Source organism: Dendrobates tinctorius, unplaced genomic scaffold (genome assembly GCF_039654945.1).
Source record: "Dendrobates tinctorius isolate UK_male_01 unplaced genomic scaffold, ASM3965494v1 ptg000107l, whole genome shotgun sequence".
NCBI classification, from domain to species: Eukaryota; Metazoa; Chordata; class Amphibia; order Anura; family Dendrobatidae; genus Dendrobates; species Dendrobates tinctorius.
This window is the reverse complement of record NW_027361775.1, coordinates 39,869,885-39,885,072: the sequence shown is the minus strand read 5'-3', so window position 1 is coordinate 39,885,072 and position 15,188 is coordinate 39,869,885.

The window sequence follows — 15,188 nt, the reverse complement described above, 5'->3', positions numbered from 1 at the left end:
GAGCAGCTAGTGGAAAGCGTCAGCAGGCTGTGTTGCAGATGATGTGTTTGGGCGACAGACACACCGCCGAGGTGCTGGCCGAGTACTTGAAGCGACAAACTGAGTCATGGCTGGGCAGTGTACATCTTGAGGCAGGCAAGGTAGTTAGTGATAACGGCCGTAATTTTGTGGCAGCCATAGCCCTTTCAAAACTCAGCCACATACCTTGCTTGGCTCACACCTTGAACCTGGTGGTGCAGTGCTTCCTCAAAAATTATCCGGAGTTAACAGCCCTGCTCCAGAAGGTGCGAAGACTGTGCGCGCACATCCGCCGGTCGCCTGTACACTCCGTTCGTATGCAGAAGCTGCAGCGATTGCTCCACCTTCCCAACCACCGCCTCATTATCGACATTGCAACAAGGTGAAACTCCACCCTGCACATGGTGGAGCGGCTGTGCCAGCAGAGGCAGGCCATAATGCATTTGTGGGAGGATACACGGCCAGGCACTTTGAGAGCAGACATGGAGTTGACAGGCGTGCAGTGGTCGAAGCTGAAAGACCTTTGTAAAGTCCTTCAGTGTTTTGAGGAATGCACACGGCTGGTAAGCGCAGACGACGCCATCCTAAGCATGAGCATCCCACTTATGCGTCTGCTCATGCAAACTTTGACGCACCTTAAGGAGCAGGCGTCTGCAGCCAATGTTGATGAGGAGGAAGAGGAGGAGGGAATCCTTGATGACATTCAGCCATTGTCTGCTCAGGGACCTCTCCTGGACGAGGTGGAGGAAGAAGAGGAGGAGGAGGAGGAGGATGATGGGGATGATTACTTAGGGGAGGAGGATGCATCTCGTGGGGCAAGTGAAAATGTTGGCGTGGCAAGGTCTGGTACAGGGTTTGTGCGTGACTGGAGGGATGTGGATTTGCCAGAAATTGCTCCTCCACCCAGCACTCGCAGTGTATCATTGACACCGGGAACATTGGCCCACATGTCAGATTATGCCTTGCGGATCCTAAAAAGGGACCCCCGCATTGCCAAAATGATGAACGATGACGACTACTGGTTGGCCAGCATCCTGGATCCACGCTATAAAGGCAAATTACAAAACATCATGCCACAGGAGAACCTTGACCTAATATTGGCTAATAAACAAGCAACTCTGGTAAATCGGTTGCTTGAGGCATTCCCAGCACACAGCAGCGGTGATGGTTCTCACACGAGCCGTACGGGCTGGGGGCAGCTTGGCAGAGGTGTTCGTGGTGCACACAGCAGAAGTGGTGTTGGAGACAGGGGTTTCATGACAATGTTGTGGACTGATTTTTCAAATACCGCTCACACAACTGGTAATACTGCATCGATGGAAAGTGACAGGAGACAGCAGTTGTCAACTATGGTTACAAACTACTTTTCCTCCCATATCGATGTTCTCCCACACAGGTCATTCCCCTTTGACTTTTGGGCCGCTAAACTGGACACCTGGCCTGAATTGGCCCAATATGCCTTACAGGAGCTCGCTTGCCCAGCTGCAAGTGTTCTATCGGAAAGAGTCTTCAGTGCAGCTGGATCAATCCTGACAGAAAAAAGGACCCGTCTGTCAACACAAAATGTGGATGATCTAACCTTCATTAAAATGAACCACGCATGGGTTTCCAAGGATTTTGTCCCACCTTCCCCTGATGACACATAGGGTGACAGAAAAATGGCTTGCTTTGGTCCACCTCTTCCTGGTACTTCACCTATTTCGCCTTTTGTATCAGTTGAATGTCCAACATCAACATATGCCACTTTCTAAAACTCCCTAACTGTGCTGCCTCCCCCCCCATGGCCGGGGTCACCACCTAGCGCACGACACCGTGTGAGTGCCGTTGCCCTGGACAGGTGGGTAGGCCGACTCTTGGGCGCGGGCACTGGCACAGGGTCCCTGATAGTGCAATCAAGTGTCTCTGACGGTGGTGGTGCACACCCGCCGTCAGACACACCGCTGTACTATGAGGGGCCCAGTGCCAGTACCGACGCCCACGAGTGGGCCCCCCTTGCTTGGCCAGGGCCCCAGCATTTGCAATCTTTACCTCTCCCTGCTCCTCCGCTGTGTAATCTGGGCCGTCAAATCCATACTGTGCCTGACACCGTCTGAGCCTGCCTCCTGAGACATATATTTTGAATGTGTATGCTATCCATATATGTTATCCGGGGATACGGTACCCCTTCTAACCTTTGTGCAATGACGTGCAATCCATACTGGGCCTAACACCGTCTGAGCCTGCCTCATGCTGTATAGACATATATTTTGAATGTGTACGCTATCCATACATGTTATCCGGGGATACGGTACCCTTTCTAACCTTTGTGCAATGACGTGCAATCCATACTGGGCCTAACACTGTCTGAGCCTGCCTCATGCTGTATAGACATATATTTTGAATGTGTACGCTATCCATACATGTTATCCGGGGATACGGTACCCTTTCTAACCTTTGTGCAATGACGTGCAATCCATACTGGGCCTAACACCGTCTGAGCCTGCCTCATGCTGTATAGATATATATTTTGAATGTGTACGCTATCCATACATGTTATCCGGGGATACGGTACCCTTTCTAACCTTTGTGCAATGACGTGCAATCCATACTGGGCCTAACACTGTCTGAGCCTGCCTCATGCTGTATAGACATATATTTTGAATGTGTACGCTATCCATACATGTTATCCGGGGATACGGTACCCTTTCTAACCTTTGTGCAATGACGTGCAATCCATACTGGGCCTAACACCGTCTGAGCCTGCCTCATGCTGTATAGACATATATTTTGAATGTGTACGCTATCCATACATGTTATCCGGGGATACGGTACCCCTTCTAACCTTTGTGTAATGACGTGCAATCCATACTGGGCCTAACACCGTCTGAGCCTGCCTCATGCTGTATAGACATATATTTTGAATGTGTACGCTATCCATACATGTTATCCAGGGATACGGTACCCTTTCTAACCTTTGTGCAATGACATGCAATCCATACTGGGCCTAACACCGTCTGAGCCTGCCTCATGCTGTATAGACATATATTTTGAATGTGTACGCTATCCATACATGTTATCCGGGGATACGGTACCCCTTCTAACCTTTGTGCAATGACGTGCAATCCATACTGGGCCTAACACCGTCTGAGCCTGCCTCATGCTGTATAGACATATATTTTGAATGTGTACGCTATCCATACATGTTATCCGGGGATATGGTACCCCTTCTAACCTTTGTGCAATGACGTGCAATCCATACTGGGCCTAACACCGTCTGAGCCTGCCTCATGCTGTATAGACATATATTTTGAATGTGTACGCTATCCATACATGTTATCCGGGGATACGGTACCCCTTCTAACCTTTGTGCAATGACGTGCAATCCATACTGGGCCTAACACCATCTGAGCCTGCCTCATGCTGTATAGACATATATTTTGAATGTGTACGCTATCCATACATGTTATCCGGGGATACGGTACCCCTTCTAACCTTTGTGCAATGACGTGCAATCCATACTGGGCCTAACACCGTCTGAGCCTGCCTCATGCTGTATAGACATATATTTTGAATGTGTACGCTATCCATACATGTTATCCAGGGATACGGTACCCTTTCTAACCTTTGTGCAATGACGTGCAATCCATACTGGGCCTAACACCGTCTGAGCCTGCCTCATGCTGTATAGACATATATTTTGAATGTGTACGCTATCCATACATGTTATCCGGGGATACGGTACCCCTTCTAACCTTTGTGCAATGACGTGCAATCCATACTGGGCCTAACACCGTCTGAGCCTGCCTCATGCTGTATAGACATATATTTTGAATGTGTACGCTATCCATACATGTTATCCAGGGATACGGTACCCTTTCTAACCTTTGTGCAATGACATGCAATCCATACTGGGCCTAACACCGTCTGAGCCTGCCTCATGCTGTATAGACATATATTTTGAATGTGTACGCTATCCATACATGTTATCCGGGGATACGGTACCCCTTCTAACCTTTGTGCAATGACGTGCAATCCATACTGGGCCTAACACCGTCTGAGCCTGCCTCATGCTGTATAGACATATATTTTGAATGTGTACGCTATCCATACATGTTATCCGGGGATACGGTACCCCTTCTAACCTTTGTGCAATGACGTGCAATCCATACTGGGCCTAACACCGTCTGAGCCTGCCTCATGCTGTATAGACATATATTTTGAATGTGTACGCTATCCATACATGTTATTCGGGGATACGGTACCCCTTCTAACCTTTGTGCAATGACGTGCAATCCATACTGGGCCTAACACCGTCTGAGCCTGCCTCATGCTGTATAGACATATATTTTGAATGTGTACGCAATCCATACATGTTATCCGGGGATACGGTACCCCTTCTAACCTTTGTGCAATGACGTGCAATCCATACTGGGCCTAACACCGTCTGAGCCTGCCTCATGCTGTATAGACATATATTTTGAATGTGTACGCTATCCATACATGTTATCCAGGGATACGGTACCCTTTCTAACCTTTGTGCAATGACGTGCAATCCATACTGGGCCTAACACCGTCTGAGCCTGCCTCATGCTGTATAGACATATATTTTGAATGTGTACACTATCCATACATGTTATCCGGGGATACGGTACCCCTTCTAACCTTTGTGCAATGACGTGCAATCCATACTGGGCCTAACACCGTCTGAGCCTGCCTCATGCTGTATAGACATATATTTTGAATGTGTACGCTATCCATACATGTTATCCAGGGATACGGTACCCTTTCTAACCTTTGTGCAATGACGTGCAATCCATACTGGGCCTAACACCGTCTGAGCCTGACTCATGCTGTATAGACATATATTTTGAATGTGTACGCTATCCATACATGTTATCCAGGGATACGGTACCCTTTCTAACCTTTGTGCAATCACGTGCAATCCATACTGGGCGTGAGAACGGCTGGCGAGCTGTTAAGCAAGCTACAGCACCTGTCCAGACAAGTACAGGGATTCCCTAGCGAGGAGACTTATTTGATTGTTTTCTATGTTGGGACAGCAATTTTTGGGGAGCACTATACTCTGGAGAATGATAGATGGGGCCCACCATACACTGGAACATTCCAAAGGTGGACATCAGACACTGGAGCAGCATTTACAGGGCCCATTATACACTAGAGCAGTAGAAATGGGGCCCATTATGTTTGGAGCATTATTTGGGCCCATAAGACAGTGGAGCTTCATCCATGGGGACCAACATATACTGTAGCATTATGTGGAGCTCATCATATACTGTTTCAAACATTATATGGGACCAATGATTTTGTATGGAGAAATAGATGGGCCTCGTCATGAGATGTAAAAAGTGAGGTATTTTTCATTGTACTATACCGCTATTTCTCTGCCATATCGGAGCATGATGAGTTGTGGTATGTGTTAAAGGGGCGCTCTTTCGCCCAGGGCACATGAAAACCTGCAGCCAGCCCTCCCCCCCCACAAATTTAGCCAAATAACCCCCATTTTTCAGTGCGTAACTTGTATTATGAAGTTAATTAAGGTTGACAAGCTTAAGTAAGAAGAATTGATGCTTTTGGCATTCAAATGGGCACTGTAGGTGTGTTTCCTGTCCTCCTCTCACTGCCGACTTTTATTCCCCATTGACTTACATTGGGTTTCGTGTTTCGGGACGACCCCGACTTTTCCCTATAATCGGACGATCTTGCTCGACCCGACTTTTGGAAAAGTCGGGTTTCACGAAACGAAACGCGACCCTAAAAAAGCAAAAGTCGCTCAACTCTAGTGATAATACTGGGAGATCTGCTAAGTCAGGTGGATCTGCCCCAATACGTTTCATCTCTACCTTCAACCATGAATGGGAACACATGAGGAGCATTTTGGCCAAACACTGGGCAATTCTTGGCTCGGAGCCATCTTTGGGCCAGGTTATCGGTGATCGTCCTCTGATGACTTCAAGAAGATGTAGAAACTTGAGGGATTTTTTGGTCAAGAGCCATTACATTGCGACGACAACGAACCCCTTTGGATCTACTGGTCCAACTCGGGGGTGTTTTCCCTGCGGCCACTGTGTTGCCTGCCCGAATGTCCTTCGCTGCTCCTCCTTTCAGTCCTCCGATGGTGAAAAAGATTTTCACATCAAACAACACATTTCCTGCAGTAGTACTAATGTCATATACTACGCGACATGTGGGTGCCCACTGATATATGTGGGCCTCACATCAAGAGAATTACGTGTGAGAGCTCGTGAGCATGTTAGGGACATTCGGGCGGCCAAGACAGTGGTCGATCCTACTACCCTTAAGACCATCCCACGTCACTTCAGATCCTCCCATGATTGTGACCCGGGGTCCTTCATGGTAAGAGGTATTGAATGTGTACACTTGGGAATCCGAGCTGGAAATTACAAAAAGGCGTTGGCCCAGAGAGAGGCTAAGTGGATCGTCGCTCTGGCTACCATGACCCCCAAAGGACTTAACGAATCTCTGAGTTTCTCCTCATTTTTGTAGCTTCTGCTGTCTCCGCTGCACTCACCACTGTTTTATTTTTTAGGCCCTATCAACGTTCGGTTTGTATGATTTTAACTTTTTGTCTTTTTATATTTTTTTTTAGTTTCCCTGTGTTTTCTGTGTTGGCTACATGTGGACTCACTGGTACCATTGTGTGGTGTGGACCCCTCTATTCTGGATGTCCGTACCCACGCCTGCGTTTATTATCTGTTGGATCTGGAAAGAATATCTACCTTCATCATCGTTTCACGGCATATTGATATTATGGAGAATGCGGACACTCCATCGTGTTCGGGTCACTCATCTATTACTATATAAAAAAAAGTTTCTCTGGACTGTTGCATCAATCTTATTGTGTGCCTTTACAATCCTTACTGGTGCTCTGGATTTTTGGTAGCACATACTATCATATAATGTGTTTATATTGTTTGCCCCAATTATGATTGATGTCACTATCTTCACTGTATTTCCTCCATGGTCTGTCTTCGTGACCTTGGTTTATTATTTTTTTTTTTTAATTTTCTTCTCCTGATTCTTTATGCTGTGACCTTAGTGCGCATACCTGCGCTCACCCGTTGCTCCGATATGGGTTTGGGCATCTGCCCGCCTCAGGTTATACACGGGGTTAATTTCCCTCTGTGTTTTCCCTGACGCGTGACGCCTGCCCCATTTCCTGGAGGACTGAGGTGTTGCACTGAGTAGGCGCCACTATTATGGTCTGATTACATCTTTATCATTTATTGAGCTCTGACACTTTTTGTCAATGCAATACACTGCGCAGGTGTCTAGGGTAACGATGCTATCTAGTTTTTCATATGAGTGCGGTTTTGTCCCGCCTCTTTTTTTTTTTTTTTTTGTGACCATACTATTGATCACTTCCTGGTTTGAGTGAGCTTCACTGCGCATGCTCTGTCCGCTGCCTTTGGTTGGTAGACCTGCCCCATGTGACCGCTTTCAAGTGGGAGGTCTTTCTGCATAAAAACATGGTGGTTCACCTCAGTCAACACTCCCTTGATAAAGCGCCTGTGGCGGGCGCGAAACATACGTCGGGGGTTGTTGTATGGGCCTTCACCTCCTCTGCTCCCCGGTAAGCAGCCTGCCTTTACTTGTTTCCACACTTCGGTCATTTAGACCGCTGGGCGGGTCGTCTCCCGGGTTCTCTCTGGCACAATTGCGCAGTTTTGATATGCTGATACATATGTTATTAACTATTTAAGAATCCTTTCACATGTCATTGATTCATTTATGTTCAGTGTCCATTGGACTTGCTCATTGACACCTCTGGATGTTTTTTTTTTTTTGGCGCTCTAGACATGTACAACTATGTACAATACACATTTAATTGAGTATGCCATATTTGACTATCTTTTACCATTAGACATATGTCTGTTATGTGCAATGCCCATGGGCTGACTGAACGTTGTGCCATGTAGATTTGGAGCACTGGTATCATTTTATTTACCCTGTCCTTGTCTGTCCTGATTGTTGTATCATTGGGGTTTATCCCCCCTATTTTAGTCAACTTGTATACTTGTCAGCACTTGATGGGAGTACTAATAAAATTTATACTTTTGCATATATTTTGGATCCGTTACTCCGTTTTCTCCTTTTTAAGATTAGCATATGGAGTGGTAATCCATGCACAAGGCGTTTTTGGACCATGGTCACCGCCTTGTCTCGTTCTCTGATACTGGGCATTATCATATATGTATTTTCATAAACCTGTAGAAAAACACAATGACCTGCAGGTGGCACCTCAACCGGAAAACATTTTTTGGCCTCTACTTATCAAACCAATTTATTGTATTTCCAATCTACATATATAAATACCTGTCTGTGTTCATCATCTCATGAAATACATTTACATTTGACCAGCTTGCTTTTTCTGAACATGCCTGCACCCCCGAAGACCAATGTGCAAAAATTTTGCACGGGCCAAGCTAGTAATTCATATTTGCTTGGTCATTGGAAACGAAATTGCCTATCACTGGAAAAGCCCAGACCCCCCTATCTTCTCTGACTTGATAAAGAAAATTAATATTCACAAATCCTATGAGTATAGGTTTGCAAATGCTCATGACTATTTTGACAAATTTGCTAAGAAATGGGCGAAATGGTTGTAGTTATTTCCAAACTCAATTAACTAACATAATAGTGTGTACCAAGTCAATTCAAAACTAAGATATTGGACTGTTTGGTTAATGCAGATACTATTTAGAACCTGTTAGGACTTTGTGGTTCTCTTTTTGTTATTACCCATTTTCCCTCCTTCCCCTTTCTTCTTGTAATGCACTCCCTTATTATGTGTACAAAATGCTGAATAAAAATTATTGGAAAAGAAACAAAATCCAATAACCCAATTCTCTTAACCACAGTATTATTTCCATGATAAGCACATCTAAATAAGATGAATCAATGGCATGACTGCTTTTTGTTATATTTAGATGTTTAATATGAAACTTAGATTTATTGTTTAGATGAAATAGTTGTGTTCAAAGCTAGTAATAAATAGTTGTGTTCTAAACTAGGAATAAATAGTACAATCTCTATGTTTACATAACTTTGATGCGATATGCGGGGGACAGAAATCGTTTTTGCACAGGGGCCTCTGCAGTCTGTGTACGCCCTTGTTATTGCTTGCTGAGTAACAAGTGCAACCAAGCATGGTGATAACGGAGTATCATTGAACAGATTTGCTCATCCCTACGTACTACTGATCACTATACCTCACTACACCTCAATATACCACACCCAAAGCTTTGTGCCTGTTTCCTCATTCTGTAAGGTAACACCCTGTTATCACAGAGATTTCTGCATCAAAAATGCAGCAAAACTGGATACAAGTGTTTTTTACTGCTTTTTTGCTGCATTTTTGCATTTACTCATTGCTTTCCATGGGTAAAAAATTGCTGCAAAGATTCTGGAAAGATGCTGTATTTAGTGACATGCTGCAGTTTTTAAAAAAGGTGCAGGAGTAGAGGGGGATAATTACTTCACGTGATCATGCAGGAGTTAGCATTTATGTACATTTAATCGAAGTACATTTCATCAAAGTACTTTGCAGTTATACCATGGGAGAATCTAACACGCATCTCTATTCTCTTCATACAGGTAGTCAGCTCATTCAACTCCTGCACTGATCCATCCTGCATGTGTTCACTCTATTCTATGTCAGCAAGCAGTTTATAATGGTAATCAGCTCATTCAACTACTGCATTGATCCATGTTGCATGTGTATATTTATTCCTAGTCATATTTGCAAGCATATATAATGGTATTTAGGCATTTAAACTTACTCTGCTTGTCCCTTCATGCTGTAAGGTCATGCAACTTTTCCATAGTGGTTTATGATCCATGTAGGCTTGCATAGTTTTTTGTTAGCTCATTTATGACCTCCTGCTGTTTTAGCTTAGTTGATTGATTGCTGACTAGGTAAAATAGTGAGAGATCTTAGAGCTAGCCTCCTATATATTGAGACACAGCCTGGGGAAGCATTTATGCAGGGGTTAGCATTTATGTACATTTAATTGAAGTACTTGGCAGTTATACCATGGAAGTTAGACAAGGCAGGAGACAGGTAAGACATTTATACAAACACATTCCCTATACATTTGGACTACAACAATTATTTACCATATGCATTTGTGTAATGTACTTCCTTGATGCTGCATTCACTCACATCCACCATTCTTGCACTAACTCTTTACACTCTATCTATATTGGCCCCTCAGTCCTCTACTCTCCTATGTATAGCACTCATGCTCTTTTCACATTGCTGAACAGCACAGATCCATTCAGTCCCACCATTCAACACAAGAGACGCTCTCACAAATCACTTAACCATCTGCTCACTCTTTCTATCCTCCTTCTCCTAGTTGCAGAAGACATCTCTCCCAACCCCAGCCCCTCATGTTATAACAAGCCAAAACCCCGAACTGCTACACTCAGAAACCCCTCTAATCTTATCAATATTCCCTGCATGCCTTCTGTCTCTTTCAATTGTGCCCTTTGGAATTCTTGCTCAGTGTGTAAAAAGCTCTCCTTCATCCATGACTTCTTCATTTCTAATTCTTGTAACCTCCTGGCTCTTACTGAAACCTGGATCCAGCAGTCTGACACCACCGATGCTGCTGCTCTCTCATATGGTGGACTACACTTCTCTCATACCCCAAGATCTGACAACAAAGCATGTGGAGACGTTGATCTGCTCCTATCACCCAAATGTACCTTTCAGGTTCTCAATCAAGTACCTTCATGTTATGAATGGGTCACCGAGGAGGATGGGAGGAACAGGCTAGGCCATCAGAAGACCAGAGAGGTTGGTAACTAAGGGGATTGCAGACCCCTATTCCTATCCGCACAACTAGCAGTAGCCGTGGAGCATTCCTACGATGCCCTAGATGCCTCGTCACAGCCGGAGGACTAACTAAGCCTAAAGACAGAAAGATGAAATCTAAACTGCCCTGGAGCAGATCCCCAAAGGAATAGACAGCCCCGAAACATATATTGTCGTTGAGACAAGATGAGACACAAACACAGGCAGAGAACAGATGGTGGGGCCCAAGCTGTCTAGACAGGACAGGATAGAAAAGATACTGTCTGCAATCACGCACAAAAACCCTGAAAAAGTCCAACACTACTGATATACAAAAAAAACATGAGATCACACAATCTCACCCCCCGCTAGATCAGCACTCTGGTATAAACAGGCAGCAAGCAAAAGATACTAACATAACAGGGGACTGAACAAGCTGCCACATATGAAGCAGGGCCCAGTGCTGTCCCCAGCAGGGAGCACGCTGAACCCTAGCAGCAAAACAGAAAGCAAAAACAAAACACAACCAGATTAGATGCAAAGGATTAGCAAAAAAATACTTAGCTGAACCACGCAGATCAGGCAGGGTGACTAAAGTGCTCCAAATGCACACTGAGGAAATCACCAGCAAACTCCAAGAGCAGCCAACTCAATTATATGCTCCCAGCCAGTAAACCCAGGTTTCCAATTATCTTCGTCAGGTGGGGAACTTCCATCCGCCTGGTCAGCTCCACTACTCTCAGCAACCACCAGAGGGAGCAGCGGGAGCTTCAGCTCAGAACTCCGAGCAAGAGAATTCACAACACCTTCAATTGTCCTCTCTTATTTGAGATCCATGCTGTGAGACTCTATACATCACCTTCTCCATGCAAGTGGCGGTGGTGCATTGCCCTCCGGGCCCCTCCCATCAGTTCCTGCATCACTTTGCCACCTGGCTTCCACTCTTTCTCTCCTGTGATATCCCCACCCTCATCATGGTTGATTTCAACATCCCCATTGCTCTTCCCCTCTCTCCATCTGCTACTCACCTTTTATCTCTAACCTCCTTTTTTGGCCTTTCGCAGCTTACTAACTCTCCAACGCATGAAGACAGAAACTCCCTCGACTTGGTCTTCTCCCGGCTTTGCTCAGTGGATGATTTTACAAACTCCCCTCTACCGCTCTGTGACCACAACCTTCTTTCATTTTCTATCATGAACTGCCATCCCACTCAGGTCACCCCTATTTTCCACATACAGGCCACTAATACGCAGAAACTTATGAAGACCTTGCAGTCATCATTGGCCCCTATCTCCTTCCTCTCATGTCCTGATTCTGCAGTGAAGCATTACAATGAAACACTGCAAAGTGCCCTGGATGAAACTGCACCTGCTATACATAGAACAATACAGCACATACGGTGACAACTGTGGCACACGCTGTAAACACGTTTCGTGCAGTGGTGCTCCAGGTGCGCTGAACGTCTGTAGAAAAAATCCAATTTACCCAAAGATTTTATCCATGATAAGTTTATGCTTAAAACATACAACACTGCCCTTCACCTCTCCAAACAAACCTATTTCAACACCCTCATCATCTGTCTATCCAATAACCCGAAACGTCACTTTGAGAATTTTCACTCCCTACTCAACCTAAGAGTGCAGGCCCCAACCACGGATCTCCACGTTGACGATCTGGCTAATTATTTCAAAGAAAAAATTGACCATATTTGACAGGAAATTTTCTCCCAATCCCCTCATACCATGTATTGTCCTCCCTCCCCCACTGCATCTAGCTCACTCTCTGATTTTGAACCAGTCACAGAAGAAGTAATCAGGCTCCTTGCATCTTCTCGCCCAACCACTTGCACCAGTGACCCCATTCCATCACATCTCCTCCAGTCTCTTTCCCCTGTTGTCACCGCTCACCTAACAAAAATATTCAACCTCTCTCTCTCTTTTTTGGTATCTTTCCCTCCTCATTTAAGCATGCCGTCATTAGAGTTGAGCGATACCGTCCGATACTTCAAAGTATCGTATCGGATGGTATCGGCCGATCTTTAAAAAAAGTATCGGTATCGCCGATTCCGATACCGGAAGTCCCATTCAAGTCTATGGGACTTCCGGTATCGGAATAAGAAAAACCCTTTCCTGCCCTTGTACAGCCTCTCTGGGGTCTGTACGGGCCTTTCGGGGGGCTGTGCCGGCCTGCCAGGGGGTCTGTGCAGGCTCCGGTGGTCTGTGCCGGCCTGCCGGTGGTCTGTGCAGGCTCCGGGGGGCTGTGCCGGCCTGCCGGGGGGCTGTGCCGGCCTGCCGGGGGGCTGTGCAGGCTCCGGGGGGCTGTGCCGGCCTGCCGGGGGGCTGTGCCGGCCTGCCGGTGGTCTGTGCAGGCTCCGGGGGTCTGTGCAGGCATCGTCCGATGGGACTACAAGTCCCATCGGGCGATGCCTGCTACCATGACAGTGATTGACACATTAGCCAATGATGGGACAGTAGTAGTCCCATCATCCGGCTAATGTGTTAAATGTAAAAAAAAATAAAAAATTACATGCTACATACATACAACATGCATACTACATACATGCTACATTCATACTACATACTACATACATGCTACATTCATACTACATGCAACATACATACTACATATATACTACATGCATGCTACATACATACTGCATGCTACATACATACCACATATATACTACATACATACTACATGCATGCTACATGCATGCTACATGCTACATACATAACACATATATACTACATGCATGCTACATACATACTACATGCTACATACTACATATATACTACATGCATGCTACATACTACATGCTACATACATACTACATATATACTACATGCATGCTACATACATACTGCATGCTACATGCATGCTACATACATACTACATACATACTACATGCTACATACATACTACATATATACTACATACATACTACATACATACTACATGCATGCTACATGCATGCTACATACATACCACATACATAACACATATATACTACATGCATGCTACATACATACTACATGCTACATACATACCATATACATACTACATGCATGCTACATACATACTACATGCATGCTACATATATACTACATGCATGCTACATACATACTACATGCTACATACATACTACATATATACTACATGCTACATACATACTACATGCTACATACATACTACATATATACTACATGCATGCTACATACATACTGCATGCTACATGCATGCTACATACATACTACATACATACTACATGCTACATACATACCACATATATACTACATACATACAATACATTCATACAATACATACATAGACATACAGTACATATAACATAGAGTAACATACTTACCAATACTTGTCACATTGTTCCCCGAAGCCATTGTCTTTCCGGAATAAATATTAACATAACAAACCACAAAAATACTCACCCACGATCCGAAGCAGTCCACGAGTGTGTCCCACGACGATCTTGGGTAGAGAACTGCAGCATCAGATGATGCTGCCGTTCTCTACGGGCTGCAGGAATCCAATGACGGAAGGTAGGTATCCTTCCGCACTGTATTCCTCCGCCACTTAAAAAAAAAAAAGTCCCTAGTCTCACTTTATGCCATTGCTGTGTGGGAATTTCCCACACAGCAATGGCATAAAGTGAGACTAGGGACTTTTTTTTTTTTTAAGTGGCGGAGGAATACAGTGCGGAAGGATACCTACCTTCCGTCATTGGATTCCTGCAGCCCGTAGAGAACGGCAGCATCATCTGATGCTGCAGTTCTCTACCCAAGATCGTCGTGGGACACACTCGTGGACTGCTTCGGATCGTGGGTGAGTATTTTTGTGGTTTGTTATGTTAATATTTATTCCGGAAAGACAATGGCTTCGGGGAACAATGTGACAAGTATTGGTAAGTATGTTACTCTATGTTATATGTACTGTATGTCTATGTATGTATTGTATGTATGTAGTATATATGTGGTATGTATGTAGTATGTATGTAGCATGCATGTAGTATATATGTAGTATGTATGTAGCATGCAGTATATATGTAGCATGTATGTAGTATGTATGTGGTATGTATGTAGCATGTAGTATGTATGTAGCATGCATGTAGCATGCATGTAGTATGTATGTAGTATGTATGTAGCATGCATGTAGTATGTATGTAGTATGTATGTAGTATGTATGTAGCATGCAGTATGTATGTAGCATGTATGTAGTATGTATGTAGTATATATGTAGCATGCATGTAGTATGTATGTAGCATGCAGTATGTATGTAGCATGTATGTAGTATGTATGTAGTATATATGTAGTATGTATGTAGCATGCATGTAGTATGT